Genomic DNA, 19,050 nt, shown 5'->3' on the forward strand with positions numbered 1-19,050 from the left:
AGCTTCAGATGGTACCTCACAATTAAAGCAGGGAATAATTATAAAATTCCATTCTTCTTAGCTACTAAGAAAATGTTTTATAAATATAAATATGAAAATACACACATACGCAAATTTTATAGAAGATATTTTAAAGACCAAACAACCTGGTGATGTCATTTAACGTTGAAAAGGAAAAAAAAAGGATAATGGAAATAATGGGAAAGGTGGCTTTTTTGGCCCAAAATAAAATTTGGTCACTTGATAATTTTGCCTTAGATAGGTCCTCATCAGGAAATCTACTTAACCTAAGGCAACTGAGAACCTTTTTTCTATATAACAGTCTTCATGCTGAAGACATTTCTGGAAGCATTTCATTGTACTTTTTTTTTAATGTCTTTTATTTATTTTTGAGAGACAGAGAGAGACAGTGTGAGCAGGAGAGGGTCAGAGAGAGAGGGAGACACAGAATCCAAAGCAGGCTCCAGACTCTGACCTAGCTGTCAGCACAGAGCCTGACACGTGGTTCGAACTCACCAACAGTGAGATCATGACCTGAGCCGAAGCTGGACGCTTAACCGGCTGAGCCACCCAGGCGCCCTCATTGTACTTTTTTAAATAAATAATCTCAACTCCTTCAGCCTTCACTTAGGAGTCCTATTGCTTTTCCTCTATTAGATACAGATATGAAATACTCTGGCACTTGTGACTATACTTGCAACTTAAATCAGTTACTGCAAACTCAAATGTTACAAGGCCAGGAAGATAATAGAAATGAATGATCCTTTGGTCTTTGTGTCACTATATTTACATTGTACAAATGAGGGGTAGATGCCTAGATAAAGGGTTGGTGGCTGCAATGTGCAGTTCCTGTCACTTTTTGCCATTGACCTTGAGTCTCTACGTCTTCCAATATTTCAAGAAAAGCCAGATTTTTATGAGAAAACTTCTAAATTTTGGTTTATAAACCACTTAAGGATATATATGTATGTCTGTGTATCCAATGCTAACAGTTGGTTTGTGACTCTAAGATAATGATTCTTTAGCTGTTTTTCTCAAGACACATGCAGCCTTTGGCTCTCTAAGACCTTTGACTATCTATGTTAGGACACATTATTCTACCATACTGTGGGAGAAGCAACGTGTCACATGGTATCCTCGATTAATCATGATTACAGTCCTTTCTCTGAGCTCATGTAAATGCCTAAGGCAGTCCTGGCTATTGACAGTACTGAATAATATTAGAATAACCTTGCCTTTCTTCTGGATTACATGTTCACTTTTCTATATTGGGGTTTTTGTGTTTATTCTTTATTACAGACATCGCTGCTTTCTCTTTAGCTTATGGCATTTAAGCTACTGGTATACACCAGTCATATCATTGGATAATGATTCTCAATAACCTAATGTATGAAGTGTATTTTTTTTCCTTCAGAGTTCTTCCTTACCTAGTATTCTAATGTATTATTTTAATTTGGCCCATTCACTGTACTTGAATAGCATACTATATTTTCAATACCTGGACTATAGATTATATGCTAAAACGATCTCTCCATTACCAAATCAATTCTTGTTAGTTTCATTCCTCTTTATCCATTTCAGTAGGCTTCCAATTATTTCCTGACTTTAAGTTTCATGCCCATTTTGTCAATCATTCACAATGCTGCCCAAATAAATATTCTAAGACTGTGATTTTACCATAATCAGATATTCATATCTCTAACTATCTTTTAATAGTCTCCTCAATAATCTAATATTTAATCCCAAATCTGCAAAAACTACTGCTTTCATCTCTCTGACTTTGCCAGATCCCTGTATCTTTCAGACTCTGGTCAAACATCTACTGATCTCATACAAAACTGAATATAATTTATTATGAGGGTCAGAATGATGTCTGTGGTCAGATAACCAAGGACAAGAAACTAGACTGTAAAAGAACTAAGGGTAGCTCTATGTTATAATCAACTGATACATACTCCACATACACATACATACACACTCCCTGGCCACATACTCTACTGGAGACCAACCCACACATTAAGCCTGTGAAAAATGCCCCTAGTCATGCACTCAGGTGAGAAAGAGAAATAAAAAATGAAGAAAGAAAATAAAATTCACTACTCTATAGAAAAAAAAGAAAAAAGCACAAGTCTACTATTTTATTCAAAGAGTATACCTTCAAGAAGAGCATAAGATCACAGATATGAATCTGATGTTTCTTTAGGCAGCATCCATCTCCCCTCCCAGTGAAAGCACTAAGTGTGATCCAGTGCTGAAAGATAAAAGTTTTTTCCTAACAGCAAATTTCTTTCTCTGGTGCTCAAAGAAGTTGACTATGGGGCTTTATGAAAGGTGGTATGTGAATCTCCATTCTAAGGAACACTCAATGATAAACTGAAGAATATACAGTTTATGTCTCGTATGCCAACTTTAGAATTTACCTTCTATACCCATATACACACCAACACTACCATCACCACTGACACTTAAAATGTGGTTTTGCTATATTCATTTTTCATAATTTCTGCAGCACTGAAGTAAGACTGAAAGTATCCCATTTTAAAAAGTTTTCCTGGGACACCTGGGTGCCTAAGTTGGTTAAAAGTCTGACTTGGGCTCAGGTCATGATCGCACAGTTCTTGAGTTTGAGCCCTGCATCGGGCTCTGTGCTGACAGCTCAGAGCCTGGAGCCTGCTTCAGATTCTGTCTCCCTCTCTCTCTGCCCCTCCTCCACTCATTCTCTGTCTCTCAGAAATAAAAAAACATTAAAAATTTTTTTTAAGTTTTCCTTAGGGAAAAATTAAAACTCTACTGAAAATATTTAAAAATAACAAAATTATGATTCAGTTCATGATTGAGAAGCTAGTATTAGATTTACTCTCGTGTAATAGAAAACTATGAAACTGGAGAAGAGCAAACATTTCAAACATTGAAACAGGGACAGTACAAGGCTGTGATCCTTGAAAGCATGAAAGCTCATGAGGTCAATTTCCCATTCATGCTGGCTTGCTCTCTGGGAAAGAGTTCCAAATCATTTCTGAGAAAACTGAAGAAGCAAAGAAGAGCTGTATTGCTGGAGGCAGGAAAAAATAAGTGGGTAAAAGAAATGGTTATTAGGCTTTGAGGATTGTAAGGCATCTGTAATTGTTAGGGCATGGCTCTGGAGAGAGGAAACCTCTGAGAGGAAGCCTGAAAAATTAGCATAGAGATTCTCGTCAAGTCCTTGGCCAGATTTTAAGTTGTGCCTGTTGAGGGCATGAGTCTGTGAGGATAAGCAAAGAACAGCTGCTGGGGGACTGAGAGGTGAACAGAGACTTCAGAGCTGCAGAGTGCGGGGGAAACGTTGGCACTCCCATCCCAGCCAGATGGAGGTATGTGGATGAACAACTTGAGCATTCAGTTGAGAATTCAGAAAGCCTATGCCTTAGGATTTAGGACCACAGCCTAAGATTCTTATTTTTGTAATGTGCGAGGATAAAAATCAAATGAGAGCAAAGGGATCTGCCATGAATTTAACTTCATGTCAGGACAAAACCCTCTCTTCACAGGACAATGACATCACCTAGAAGCTCTACCAGATACGCAAAAAGCAAGATGACCCATGCGACCCGCGTCAACAGAAAGTTGACCAATAAAATATTCATAAATATTCAAATGTTGAAATTAGCAGTGAAAGAATAGGGAGAACTGTTTTAAATACGGTAAAGAATTTATTAGAAAATATGGGCCAAAGGTATGAGCAGATAGAGAGTTTCAGCAAAAAGTAGAAACCCTAGAAGAGGACTGATTGGAAATTTTAGAAGTGAAAAGAAAAGCTCTCCAAAACAAAGGATTTATTGAAATATCTAATGGAATTGAGAAAGCAAAGTTTTCATAATCCAAGGTCAGCGATCTCAATCTATACAAACTAACTAGTATGACCTAGAGGAAATATAAAAGAATGAGAAATGCAGGCAAAAGGTTCCATATATGTGGGCTATTTTCAGATAGTTTAACATATATGCAACTAGAGTCCAAATTGAGTGGAGGCAGAATATGGAGCAGAATAAAAAATACTAGAAAAGATAGCGGCGAAAAATTATCTAAATATGATTAAAAATATTAATCCACAAATGTAAGAAGGACAGCAAATTCCAGGAGAGCAAATAAATAAAAACCACACTGGAGCACATCAGAGTTAAACTTAAGCATATCAAAGACAAAGAGGAAAATCTTAAAACCAATGAAGGACAAAGAACACATTATATTCATGAGTACAACTATAAAAATGATGCTGTCATCAGCATCAGAAATAAATGAAAGCCAAAAGAGAATGGAATGACTCTTTACTGACATATCCAAGGAATTAGAATCATATATCCAGCAAAAATATGTATCCAAAAATGAAAGTAGAATAAAGACCTGTCAGATAAACAAGTGCGTAATGTGTTCGACATTAGCAAAGTCACACCACACAAATAAAAAGGAAGTTCTCAGGTTAAAGAGAAATGTTCCTAGATGGAAGTCTGAACCGATAGGAAATAATGATAATCACTGAAAATGATAAATATGAGGGCAAGTATAAAAGGTTAAATTTAAATTTTTTTTCCAAAAGAACACATAACATATGCAAACAGCAAGATGGTAAACTTGAACTGCACCACACCAGTAATTACAATAAATCTGACTAGATCCGACCACTCTATTTAAAAGACTTTACAGGGGGAGTTGGGTGGCTCAGTCGGTTAAGTATCAGACTGATCTCTGCTCAGGTCATGATCCCACAGTTCTTGAGACTGAGAGCCACATGACAGTGGGAAGCCTGCTTGGGACTCTCTCTCTCTCTCTCTCTCTCTCTCTTTCTCTCTGTTCCTTCCCTGTTCTCTCTCTCTCACAAAATAAATAAGTAAACTTAAAAAACATTTTTTTAAAGATTTGCAAGATTGGAAACAAAAAAGACTCAACTAAATACTGTTTATAAGGAATCTATTTTAGGTATAAGGACACAGATATGATGAAACAAAGAAAATATGCTGTATGATTCAAAGTGAATGTGTATTAACAGATAAAGAGGGGGAATTCTTAATGATAAAAGTGTCAGTTTATTAAGAAGATACAATAATTTCAATATATTTAAGTGAATAGAACAGTTTCAAAGTCCCTGAAAACATGAGGAGAAAAGGAAAAGAAAAAAATAGGTAAGTGGACAATCCCACATGGAGATTTTCACACTTTTCTCCCAGTAATTAACACACACAAAGTAGACAAGAAGTTCATTAAGGATATAGAAGACTGGAAGACCACCACTAACTTGATCTAAGTGACATTTACAGTGCACTATGTCCAATAACTGCAGAAAGTATATTACTTTCAAATGTACACAGGACATTTATCAAAACAGATTATATGCTGGGCTATAAAATGAGCCTTAATAAATTTAAAAGACAAAGTACATTCCTTAAAAACAATGGGATTTAAACTAGAAATCAATTTGGAAGAGTAGAAATCTCCTAATATATAAAAATTAATTAACACACTTTCTGATAAGCTATGGATCAAGGAATTAATTGTACTGGAAATTATGAAATATTTTAATTCATCTGACTGCTGTTTAAGAATAGGCAGAGGGGCTGGGGTGCCTGGGTGGCTTAGTTGGTTAAGCATCTGACTTTGGCTAAGGCCATGATCTTGCCGTTCCTGAGTTTGAGCCTCATGTCGGGCTCTGTGCTGACAGCTCAGAGCCTGGAGCCTGTTTTGGATTCTGTGTCTCCCTCTCTCCCTGCCCCTCCTCCACTCGTACTCTGTCTTTCTCAAAAAGTAAATAAACATTAAAAATATTAGAAAAAAAAAGGAATAGACAAAGGGGAGAGGGCCAGGCCAGAAACAAGGAGAGAAGTTAGGTGGTTATTACATACATCTACATGGCATGATGTGGGTGGTAACAGGGTATGAGACTTGGTCAGGTTCTGAATATGTTTGAAGATATAGACAATCGAATTTGTGGACAGAAAATAAAGTATATAAAGTATGTATGTACTCATATTTATTTAGTATTAGGTAAATAGAGGTAGGTATGAAGTCAAGGATTAATGTGAGTTTTGTCCTGAGTATGCAAAACCATGGAGCTGCCACTAAGTGAAATGGGGAAGATGGAAAAAGAAACAAGTTTGGAGAGCAAACAACATGAGCTGAGTTTTAATCACAGATACTCATTTTAGATGCCAATTATCCATTTTAGAAATGTCCAGTAGACAGCTGGCTATATGACTCTGTTATTCAAGGGAAAGGTTGGAATTAGGATATACCTTTTAGAAACAAACTAATTCATATCTGAAATAAATTCAATACTATATGCTTACATACTGAGATCACTAGTAGAGTTAAGGCTTATCTTTGAAGCACCCTAACATCAAATGTCTAAAGAGATGAGAAAGAATCATCAAAAACCCCCAAGAGATGGCCAATGACAAGGCAAGAAAACCAAGAATATGATGTTCCGAAAGTCAGATGAAAGTGTTTCAAGGAGGAGAGAATGGCTGAGTTTGTTAACTTCTAGTTGTAGGTCAAGTGAGATGAGAATTGTGAATTGATCTTTGCTTTAGAACATGTAGGTCAGCGGGTGACCTGGAAAAGATTAGCAGAGGGGGAATGGTGTGGGTGAAAGCCTGACTATTGAATCTGAGAGAAAATGGACACAGAGTAAAATATGGACTTAGAGTAATAGTGTATAGAAGTGAAGTGGCAAGAACTGGAAAATTCTCTTCTAAGTGCTTCATCAGGAAGACAAGGAAGGTGTTGGCAAGTAGGAGTGTGAGGAGAGAAGAGGAAGTATAAATTAGTTTATTTGGGGGAGAATAGGAAAATGTGGAATTATTGCTGAGCAACCTTAATAGCCAAGTAAAGTAATTCATTATGAAGTTAAGTGAAACCAATCATCATGGTTGCTTGTTTTTCTCTGACGTTTTCCATCGAGCAGGTAAAAGGATAAGGTAGGCAGAGATTTAGATTTAACCAGGATTGGGATTTTGCCACTTAAATACAAGAAATGGAAAGGTGTATTCAAGGAAATGATTATAATGATTGACAATGGAACCTAAAAAAGAGAGGGAGGACATGAGAATAAGTAAAAGGCTGGTAGAATCAATGAATTTCACCATGAAGGGGATTGGATGAGTATCAGAATAATAGCATGAGTGAGCAGAAAGACTAAGAGATTCTGCTCAGAGACTGCAATGCTTGGATTAAAAATTTTGGAGGGATTTCATGATTGATGCTCAGTGAGAATGAGTGTGGTGGTTCAGAGGAAGAGTCATTGAACAACAACAGTTAAAGAAACTGAAACTTTAGGGGTTTGGGAAAATAATCCAAATGAATATTGAAAGCATCCACTGTCATGACAGGGGTTGGGTTGGAGAGCACAACAGCAAGCCAGCAGCTAACATCTTCGAGGGGATGTCGGCTGGCAGATGGGCTGGTAGATGGGTTGCATATGGGTACAATCTGCTGGCATAGGAAGGAAAGAGAACAGACTAGAAAGGACATTAGAAGCAAGGATTCCTGCCTCACCTCTAGTACCTGAAGTACCGCAAGTGCAGGAGGGAAGACAGACACCCCAAAAGATATGCAACCCCAAAATGACTTCTTCAGTGGAGAATCTGGTTTCAAACTTGTTCCTAATGACAGCAGTCCTGGTTTCTAGAAATAGCCCCGGAGGAAATGGCTGTCACTAAATCTGCTTTTCTGGCTGTTGAAGTGTCTGCTCTATCTTGACACTTCCTTTGGTGCCATAAAAAAGTGTTACTGCTGCATCTCTGGCAGTCTCAACCAACCCTCAAACCACTCACAACTCTGAAGATCTCACACCTTTTGACAAAATTAGTTTCCATGAGATGAGACAGAGGTTCTCTCTTGTCTTTTGCTCTGGGAGGATAAGTGAGGAGACAATGGGCTAGTTTAAAGCACCCTTGTCTATTGTTAGAAGCAGAAGTTAGGAAAACTATGCTGTCAGGAAACACTAAATATAAAACTGAAGTATGCAATTTGAAAATACTCTGTAATATGCTAAGTAGTAAATGGTGGACCCTGAAAGCAACCAGAAAGTTCTGGAAGGTGAATCCTCCAAGCTGGGAAAATGTCAGAAGACTATATTAAAGAAGAAAAAATGATCCATGCCCAAATGCTCATCTTGCTCATAATTTGGCATACATTTCTCCCTTTTAAGTTGGTTTTTCAGTAGAGGGAAACTTTTCTTAAGGATTAATTTACTAGATTATTAGCCTACAGTCAGGAGTCAATTCCTAACATCTGATGAATCACAAATGTCCTTATGAGAGGGAGGGGAGAGTCAAATGAAATGTGGAAGATGTCACAATGAAAGCACAAGACTGGAGTGCTGATAAGGAACCACCTAAGGAATGAAGGCAGGCCTTAGAAGCTGAAAAGTAAAACAAACAAACAAACAAACATACAAACAAAGAAAAACGAAAGTCAATTCCCCAGTGAAGCCTCCAGAAGAAAAGCAATTTTGGCGACACCTCACTTTTATTCGGACCTCAAATTTGTATTTGTATACACTTGTGTTGTATACTAAATACAAGCCACTAAATTGGGGGCAATCTGCCACAGCAGCAATAGGAAACTAAAACAGTAAACTGATACTCTGCCACAAGGAAATCAAAACAGTGGTTGATTTCACTACTTTCTCTTACAAAAGCCTCCCTGAGCCTAGTGGAAAACACATCAAGCCTCTGTTCTGAATACATGCACTCCAAAGGTTGCGACCCTTAAAATAAAGATTCAAATGACTTTCATCTTTTAATTAGGAAACCTGTTTGACAATGTCAGACCTCCCGCACTTTCTTCCAAAATGGAAATGAAAGAAATTCTGTTTCCAGCATGAATTCCATAAATATTTGTTGGCTATGATATAGAGCAAAATTTACCAAGAGCATTTTTGGCAATAAAGTAAATTGGGGATCTTTGAGTACTTGTTCTTTCCATAAGTGAATTTTATGCAATCTGCAATGGCACTGATCTGATCTGTTTTCTTTTTTCTTTTTCTTTCCTTTTTTTTTTTTTTTTTTGAGTGATAATAACAAACCTAGTACTTACATAGCCTTTGACAAAATGGTTTGCATACATGTCTCAGGTGATCATCACCACATTGTTAGGAGTGACTGAGACTTTAATTGTTTTTACTTTATTTTATTAATGAAAAGCCTAAGTTTCAAGCAACATTGACTTTGCAAACGTCATCCAACTACAAATGACAGAGTAGCAACAGAAAATCCCTTATTTAATTATAGACATTGTGAATCCACACACCTCTTCATTTTATACTGTGCTTTTCTGGTTTTTAAAACACATTTTACAAAAAGCAAAGATGTGTTGTTAGCAAAGTAACTGGATAAAGTGTTTATTATCCTAACTTCTTTTTCTGAGAAATAGATATGTTTCAGATATCAGGTTTACAAGACTGAGTTGAAATCCCTATCATCAGGATGTTCATTGTGTAATAGAAGAGACAAATCGGTAGACGGTATTTGCCCTCAAGGTTGGCGGGGGCTGTGACAGAGGTAAGTAGTGTGTCAGGGGGACAAGAGCGCAAGGGACATCAGAGCACAAAGGACACTTCTCAAAAGTGACAATTCAAATATCTGAACTGTAGCTGAAAAAATTAGTCCAGGAAATGGGAGATGGGGGTGGGGAAGATGTTTCAGGAAGAATAAATAAAGTGGGCTGGGAAGAGGTTTCCAAGACTGCTTATTATGGCGGGACTGCCTTCTCCCCAGCACTGGGTAACACAGTTACTATTCAACAGATGCCAGTGACGCAGGGCTGAGTCTTACTCGTACTTCCAGGAGGCTACCTGAATAGATAGATTTTGTTTTTCTTTCTTTCTTTTTCTTTTCTCAAGAAATCACTAGAACTTTCTGATATCAAATGTTAAGTTGTTCACTTTATACCTAAAATGATTGTTTCCTGATTCCTCCACACTTATTTTCCAGACTTTTAGCTCTTGTCCATGAGGATACCCTTCCCTGAATCTTGACAGTTTCCCTGCCTTGGAAAGAACAGATGTTGTAGAACATCTTAAAATGTCATTACTGTATCACTCTGCAAATTGCTTAACTCCAGAAGTATCAGGCCTAGAGTGTATAAAGCATTTTAACAGCTTAGAAATGCAAAATTAATGCAAAGTAATATGTTAAATAACAGCTAATTGGTTTACCATGTTGTATGTTGTAGGTAACAAGCAGCCCAAATTAAGTCACTAAGGATCATGCTGGGGACTTAAAAAAAAAAACAATCAATTGCTTTTCTAACAGGTAAAATTTACCCCTAGGTAGCATAAATTAATTTATTAAATATAGCTGAAGAGTTTATCTGTTGTACAGGGTTTGGAAAATGGAAGATATGTACACTCTTTTAGCTGTTTAAAATATGGGGTTAAATGTTAAAATAATTTATCAAGAGGGGCACCTGGGTGGCTCAGTCAGGTAAGCTTCCAACTTCAGCTCAGGTCATGGTCTTAGGATTCATGGGTTCCAGTGCTGCATCTGGCTCTGTGCTGACAGCTCGAAGCCTGGAGCCTGCTTTGGATTCTGTGCCTCCCTCTCTCTCTGCCCTTTCCACACTCGCACACTCTCTCTCTCAAAAAAAAAAAATGAATCACCATTTAAAAATGTTTTAATAATTTACAAAGAAAATTCACAAGAAGTCCAGTGGGGTGCGGTGCACAGCACTTCGGAGCAGACAGGTGCTGGTGAGGCAACATGACCTTCAAGCAGACCTTATCTTCTCCATTCACTGCTTACATCCTTGCCTCCTAAAACAGTGCCTGGCACCCAGTAGGTGCTTAGTAGTTATATATTCATTAAGGGAACATATGAATGCCTGTTGTAGTTTGAGTTATTTCCCCTCACCCCACCCCCAAATCCATGTGTTGAAGTCCTAACCCCAGGTACCTCAGAGTATGATCTTATTTGCTGATAGTCTCTTTAGAAAGGTAATCACGTTATAATGAGGTCATGAAAGTAGGCTCTAATCCAATATGACAGGAATCCTTCTAAAATCAGTAAATTAGGAGAAAGATATGTATACAGGAAGAACACCATGTATTGATGAGGTGGAGATCAAGATTATGTTTCTACAATCCAAGGAATGGCAAAAGTTGCCAGTCAGCCACCAGAAGCTGGGCAAGAGGCCTGGAATAGATTCTCTCTCACAGATCTTAGAGAAGAACAACCCAGCTGACATCTTAATCTCAGATTTAAAGCCTCCAGAACTGTGATACAATAGATTTCTGTGGTTTTATCCCCCCAGTTGTTTAAGCCCTAACATATTGATATAATACATATATTATATAGTTATGTCTTAAATATCCAAATTATAAGCTATCTTGATTTTAATGTTCTATATGACTTGTGTAGGTTCTTCAGTTGTGTTTATGTCAGCATTTGACTACCTAACTGCTCTGTAAAATAGTAAATTAACCTACTAGCTTTGTATTTCACATATCGTAAAACTGTTCACCGTGGAAGTGCTCCAAAAAAATGCTTAAGTGTACACGAGCTATGAAATAGTCTCATCTCTTCTGTTAAGTATCTCCTGCATATGCTTAAAGATTGAATGAAATGATTTTTGCAACGTACATGGATGGCCCCAAGAAAGCCATCAGGAGATGAAATTTGCAAAGATAATAGTTTAATTATCTTTGTTAAAATGTTAAAATGAGATATTATGGGTTTAAACTCTTACTAACCATATGACCTTGAGCAACCTATGCAATCCGTCTGTGTTCTTGGAGAGGTTAAGTTTCTTCATGTTTTCTTGTAATGATTTTGTAATAGGATGTAAAGATGCATGTGTTAATATATGAAAATCTCTTCTCATAGTGATGACCACATAGCAAGAACTCAAGTAGAGATACTTTTGTTGTTACCCATTGATTATAAAAACACTGTGCTAGACACTGAGTAGGAGCTGGGAATATAATAAGTATCAAAAGCTAACAAGTCAATTTTACCTCTTAGTAAATTCAAAAAAGCATATGAAACTATTATGGTTAGAAAATGCCAGGGGTGCCTGGTTGGCTCAGTTGGTTGAATGTCTGGCTTCAGCTCAGGTCATAATCTCACAGTTTGTGGGGTCAAGCCCCTTGTCAGGCTCTTTGCTGACAGCTAGCTCAGAGCCTGGAGCCTGTCTTTGGATTCTGTGTCTCCCTGTCTCTCTGACCCTCCCCTGTTCACTCACTCTCTCTCTCTCTCTCTCTCAAAAATAAATAAAAACATTAAAAGAAAAAAGAAAATGCCAGCTGCTGTAACCAATAAATCACCAAATTTCCATGGCTTACCCAATTGAACTTTACTTCCTACTTGAGCAAAAGTCCAAGGTAGCTGTTCCTATTGGGCAGGTGTGCCTTTCCTTTATGCAATGATTCAAGGAACTAGACTCCTTCTGCTTGTGGCTCTCGATTCCCTTAGGAACTCAGTGCCCTCTGCCTCCAGTGAGCAAAAAAGAAAAGGGAGAGAGTATGAGAGATGTTGGAGAACCATAACTACTTTCCAAATTTCCAAAAACTCAAGTCCAAGAGGGACCATCCCACTTTAGCTCATGTCTCATTGATGAAAATCATTTGACTTGGATGCAAAAAGTCTAGAAAATGTAGTCTCTGGTCCTGAAGAACTTCCAGCAATAATACATACTATGAGAGTAGGAGATGTAGCTTTGCTGTATCTGTCACAGAGCTATATCTATGCACAGTGACAAAATGGAGTGAGCCCAGGGTGAGGAGGAAGTATAGAATATGGTCAAGGTGTGAAACCAGCCATTCTCAAGGCTCCATATTAGAACTCTGGAGTTCTGAGTACTTTAAAACTCACTGTCTGCCAAATAATAAACAGTAGAAACTCCTACTTGGTGATACAGGCAGGAAAGAAATAAGAGTGATAGGGAAATGCTATTAAATCCTATTTCAGGAACCTGATTAATATGATAGGTCTCCAGAGTTATATTCTAATGAAAGAATTTAAGCGTAACATTGAATAGTTTTGATGTAGTTTTATTTTCACTCATCCCTGATAGTTTGAGGCTGTACATGAGCTAGAATATAATTACTTGGTGCAACCATTCTTCAGTAACACATACAAATGTCTCCCATGCATTGGGCCTGATCTTATGAGGTTTGATTGAGCTTTCTGATGTTTGTTATTGTGCTTAATAAATGATCAGTAAAACAAAGGTAGCATTTAGTAGCAGCACTTAGCTTTTCAGAAGATCCTTTGCCCAAAACTAGCTGAGTCAGCAGCACTACTGTACAATTTTCTGCTGCACAATAAGAATTTTCAAATTCCGATGCTGAGAATGCCAAACATTGAGATGCAATACACAGCGTACAGAAGGTAAGAAGCCTTCCAGGTTGTGAAAGCATTTCCTCAGAACTAATAAACCCAACCAAATGGCTGATGGCTGCTCTCAGGCTGGGGAGGAAAGAAGCTCTCCAAAGGGAAATGTGCACCGACTAGCATTAATCTATCTGTGAGCCAACTGTTCCATATTAAAGGCAGTCAACAGAAAATGCTTTCCTAGAGGACTTAAACAGGCTTGGATTCAATTTGAAAATAATTCTTTGTGTTAATTTCTTATTAAAATTATGTCCTCATAACAGAAGGGCAGAGTTTACTCTTATTTCATGGGTAAATTTTTAAAATTACATAATTTAACAATGTAGAGTTATTTCCTTCTAAATATCCATAATAGTGATGAAATCACAGTGTAGTATACACTCACTGTGGCTGAAATATTTCCTCATTTGTATTCTTTAATATGTTATTTCCCATAAGTAGTTATTTTTTAAAAAGATATTAATAATTTTATCAGCAAATATTAGGGCTGTGGGTCAAATGATACTCAAAGAACACATGAAATTTCTATGTGCTGCTTTTGCTTTACAGAATATTTTCATATTTAATGCTAGAGTCTCCTTAAAATATTCCGTATTGATTGAAGTTCTAAAGCTATTTAAATATTCCATTAAAGTTCATCAAAGAAATATATGAGCACTATAATTTAATACAAAAAGGTTGTTACTAATACATGAAAATTGCCATATCAAAAATAATGATAGGGATGCAGTTGCTTATAGGAGATAATGTTTTAGAAGTTGCATCAAATGGCTAGCTGTTTTATTTGCTAGGTCAAGGGAGACAAGTCTAATTTATCTAATGCTGTTTGTATCTTATACAACTAAAGCCTTATCATTTAGGAAGATACAGGTTTGGGCAACAAAGCAGGGGCCTACCTAAATGGACCCAAGCAGTTAGTGAAAGGCTACCATTTCCATGACAAGAAAAAGAAGACCTTTTACTCAAAGGGAAAAGCTACATGATAGTTTATAAATTACAAGGAAGAATATTTAGGGTCTAGGAATGAATCCTCTGTCTGGTAGTAAAAGGCAAAACAAAACAAATGAAAGAGATTATTACAATCAGGAGAGCTTTAAACAGTAATTTAACCAGTAATTTACCCTAAGAGTTCCAAATATTAAAAATATTTAGTTTCTAGGGACTAGAAACTAACAGGGATAGAAAGAAGAGTATAATAGTTCAGCCTCATCACACTTTTTAGTGCTGACTTTCCAAATTGCTTTTTTTTTTTTTTTTTTTTACAACAGAAGAGCTCAGTGGAAGGGGAATTGGTTACTGTGTCTGGAGATATATAATATGTGACTTTAGAAAAATCATTTATGTACCCTTGGCCTCTATTACCTGAAAGGTAGAATAGAGAGTTTAAGTTCAATGATTCAAATTCTGTCTTTTGCTCCAGGATTCTGAGCCTCTTGGCCAGTGTAGTGTTGGAGCTCCCAGATGAATGACATAAAGAAAGAAAAGGACCCTCTTTTAAGCAAGAGCTGGTCCAGCAGTCTGACGTTCCCCAGATACATTTATGGTCCAGAAACACACAAGAAGAAACATCATTTTGTGGCAAAGTACTCACTGAAGCAGTAACTTTCAAAAGCATATAGTACCCCAAATTCAACTTCAAAGCAGAGCAGCGAGGTGACATTACTGGAAGTGATCCCTAGCTTCATATATCATTCTGTAGTTTAGCTTCTAGAAAGACTCTTTAGATCACAGCAAGAAAAATTAACCAAATGTTTAGAGAAACTATCCATTACTGAGAATAGACGATGCTTTACAGATCTGATTGGCTAATCTGACGTCTCATTTACTTTTGCACACAATCATAAAGTAACAGTTTTCCTACACGTTGCCCGTGTGTAAGCCATTAGTTCTCAAATAAACCAGAAGATCTGTTTTTAAAATGGACCTGAGAAGAACCATTTCATATTATATCATTTTTTCTCGCACAGAAGTGTAATAATACTTCATATTTACCAAATGTTTTATCATGTCAGAGCCAAGAAAACTAACAAATAAATTGTTGTTCTATTGTAAAATTAATCTTGAATGAAGGAATCCAGGTGATCATAAATAAGCATTTTACCGGGCTTTATTGCTAAATCAATAGTGAGGTTTGTTGTAAAGACTAAACTTACAGATACCCTACCATCTACCTCAATTCAACACATCTCAAGAGGCTGAAGTAAATAAATTGTAAGAAAAGTAGACACCTGTAGCACTCATTGCTTTTATGGGCACTCAGCCCATGTCTTGTTATGAGATGAAAGGGGTTTGGCAGAGTTGAAAGAAAATTTGCAAATGTGTCAGGGAGCTCAGCTTTTCCTCTTAAGCATGACTGGTTGGTACTAAATTATGGGTCCTCTGTCCCAACACAGGTATCTATCACCCTCATCCAGGCCTCAGAGTTGCTTTCCTTCCTGCAAAAGTATCTTGATATCCCTTTCCAAGAATTTCTCACAACCGGGAGTTGAAATCAGAGAACTAGAGTCTGGCCATTCCAGGTTATGCTCCCAGGAGCAAGGAATGAAAGGTTATTGATAAATGAATGGATTCATTATGAGTGCTTATATGAATGGTTAGAAAACAATCGTCCTGTGCTCACTTCAGCAGCACATATATTAAAACTGGAACAAGATAAAGATTTGCATGGCCCCTATGAGGATGGCATATAAATTCTTGAAGTATTCCATATTTAGGGGAGGTACAGGCTTCCAGTTATGGAATGAATAAGTCATGGGATTAAAGGGCACGGCACAGGGAATATAGTAACTGGTATTGTCATAGTGACTACCTAGGAGAGGGGGTTAAGATGGTGGAGTAGTATGGGGGTCCTTAGCTTGTCTCGTCCCTGAAACGCAGGTACATCAGCGTCAAACCATTTTGAACACCTAGGAAATTGATCTGAAGATTAATGCAAAAATCTGCATAATTGGAGCCAGAGAACTTGGCAGATACATAGTACAGAGAGGTAAGTTGGGGAAGAGAAAAGCCGTGGCGCCATGGAAGGTGGGGAGCCATTGAACTCAGAGAGAGGACAGAGGGAGAAAGAGAAAGAGGGAGAGTGCAGTACATTGGGACTGCACAAGAAAAGCAGCTAGAGAGAAAGAAAGAGAAAAAACACAGGGGACTGGACAAAAAAATCTGTTCCCCAAAACCAATGATGGGGAGACAGGAGAGGATCTCAGAACTGCCTGGATTCTATAAACAATGGGCACAGAGTCTGAGGTTTCAGAGCTCAGTGCCTGGCAGTGCTCTGGTGAGGAAGCAGGGCAAATCCCCAGGAATAGGCAGCGAGGTCTGAGGGATCCATGTGCCATACGGGAACAAGTGGTTCTCCAGACTGGAGTACGTTTGGTAGAGGACTTAAGGCTTTCCCATTGGCAAAAGTCCTGGTGGACCCCAGAGAGCAGCCATGTTTACTGATATTGGAACATAGAGCCAGAGAGCAGCAAAACCTGGCACCGGCTGTGTGTTGTGATTTACCATATACGCTGGACCTCTGCTGCTGCATGACCACATGCACATTTTCTGGGACAAGCCAGCACCTGGCCATTGCTTGGCAAGACCCTCACCCCCCACCCCATGCCTCCCAGAGAGTTGGTGCAGGGTCAGGCTCCTGGGGTTTCAGAAGTGTGGGGGGGGGGTTGAAACATCACCCCATCTGAGATGAAATTCTAGAGGGAGGTGCCACCTGGCAGGCAGACAGCTTGGACATGGACAAGGTAGAGGAAGGAGCAGACAGAGACCTGAGACAAAGTTGGGGTGCTTGATTGTGTGCCCGTTAGGGTCTGGTGCTCCTGTGCCAAAGACGAGGGAGCTGAATGAAGCCATTTTCACTACTAGGGTATGTGGACACACACATGCATTAATTCCAATAAACTAAGCAGTGCCACCAAGTGGAGAACAGAGCTGCTACACCAAGCCCTGCCCAACTGTGCCCTCCAGGCACATCCCCCAGACGACCAGCACAAATACCTTCCACCTGCTTATTAGTCTATAGATTAGAGTGTCCTGCAAAATTGCAGTTCGAGGGGAAACTGGATGTAAGTTCATTCACGTTTCATCCCGTTTGCTGGTTTATTTGTTCATGCTTCTGTTTTAGCTTAGGTTGCTTTCTATTTTCTTTTCTTTCTCTTTCATGGATACAAAAAGGGCAATACTTTTTAATTTTCTTAAGTTTTTATTCTATTTTATTTTCTTCATTTTTATTCTATTTTATAATTTAAAATTTTTTATTTTTTAAATTTTTTTTCCTTTCTCCTTCTTCTCTTTCCTTTCAAACTTCTTTCCACAAGCAGACTGACACATACCTAGGATCCAGCTTCCTTTATTTGATTTGTTTTGTTTTTAAGTTTTAATTTTTATTTTTCCCAACAAATGAGTCCAGGGCTGGATGGCCTCCCAGGGGAATTATATCAAATTCTAAAGAAGAGTTAATACTTATTTTTTGAAGCTGTTCCAAAACATAGAAGCAGAAGGAAAACGTACTCATCCTATGAGGCCAGAATTACCTTGATTCCAAAACTAGACAAAGACCCCACTAAAAAGGAGAACTGCAGACCAATTTCCCCGATGGAATGGATGCAAAAATTCTCAATAAGAAGTTACTAGTAAACCAGATCTAACAATACATTAAAATAATGATTCACCATGATCGAGTGGGATTTATTCCTGGGATGCCAGGCTGATTCAATATGTGCAAATCAAACACTCTGATACCTAACATTAATAAAATGAAGGGTAAGAACCACATGAACCTTTCAATAGATGCAGAGAAAGCATTTGGCAAAATAGAACATCCTTTCTTCATAAAAACCTTCAAGAAAGTGGGGATAGAAGGATCATACATCAAGATCATAAAAACCACATAAGAAAGACCACTGCTAATACCATCCTCAAGGGGAAAAAGCTACAAGCCTTCTCCCTAAATCAGGAACATGACACTCCATTCTCACCACTGTTATTGAACATAGTGCTGGAAATCCTGGCCTTAGCAATCAGAAAACACAAAGAAATAAAAGGAATCCAAATCAGCAAGGAGGAGGACATCAAACTCCCTCTTCGCAGATGACATGATATTCTATGTAGAAAACCCAAAGGACTCCACCAAAAAAAACCTGCTAGAACTGATACATGAATTCATAAAAATTGCAGGATATAAAATTAAGGTACAGAAATCAGTTGCATTTCTATATCCAATAATGAATCAGCAGAAAGAGAAGTCAAGGAATTGATCCCATTTACAATTGCACCAAAACCCATAAAATACCTAGGAATAAACCTAACAAAAGAAGTAAAAGATCTGTACGCTGAAAACTATAGAAAGCTTATGAAAGAAATTGAAGAAGACACAAAGAAATGGAAAAACATAAATGGAATGTTCATGGATTGGATTAGAAGAACAAATATTAAAATGTTGATAATACTCAAAGCAATCTACACATTCAATGCAATCCTTATCAAAATAACATAAGCATTCTTCCCAGAGCCAGAATAAATAATTCTAAATTGTGTCTGGGAACAGAAAAAAACAGCCAAAGCAATCGTGAAAAAGAAAACCAAAGTTGGAAGCATCACAATTCCAGACTTCAAGCTGCATTACAAAGCTGTAGTGATTAAAACAGTATGGTACCGGCACAAAAACAAACATAAAAATCAATGAAACAGA

At 37.8% G+C, this 19,050-nt stretch overlaps 1 non-coding gene across 1 annotated transcript; it reads left to right on the forward strand.

The window, feature by feature from the left end:
• Positions 1-15,976: 15,976 nt before the first annotated feature.
• On the forward strand, positions 15,977-16,078 carry LOC115300540. The gene has a single exon (XR_003912710.1). It is a non-coding gene; the product is annotated as a U6 spliceosomal RNA (small nuclear RNA).
• The last annotated feature ends 2,972 nt before the right edge of the window (positions 16,079-19,050 follow it).

This window comes from Suricata suricatta, chromosome 8 (assembly GCF_006229205.1).
Source record: "Suricata suricatta isolate VVHF042 chromosome 8, meerkat_22Aug2017_6uvM2_HiC, whole genome shotgun sequence".
Taxonomy (NCBI): domain Eukaryota; kingdom Metazoa; phylum Chordata; class Mammalia; order Carnivora; family Herpestidae; genus Suricata; species Suricata suricatta.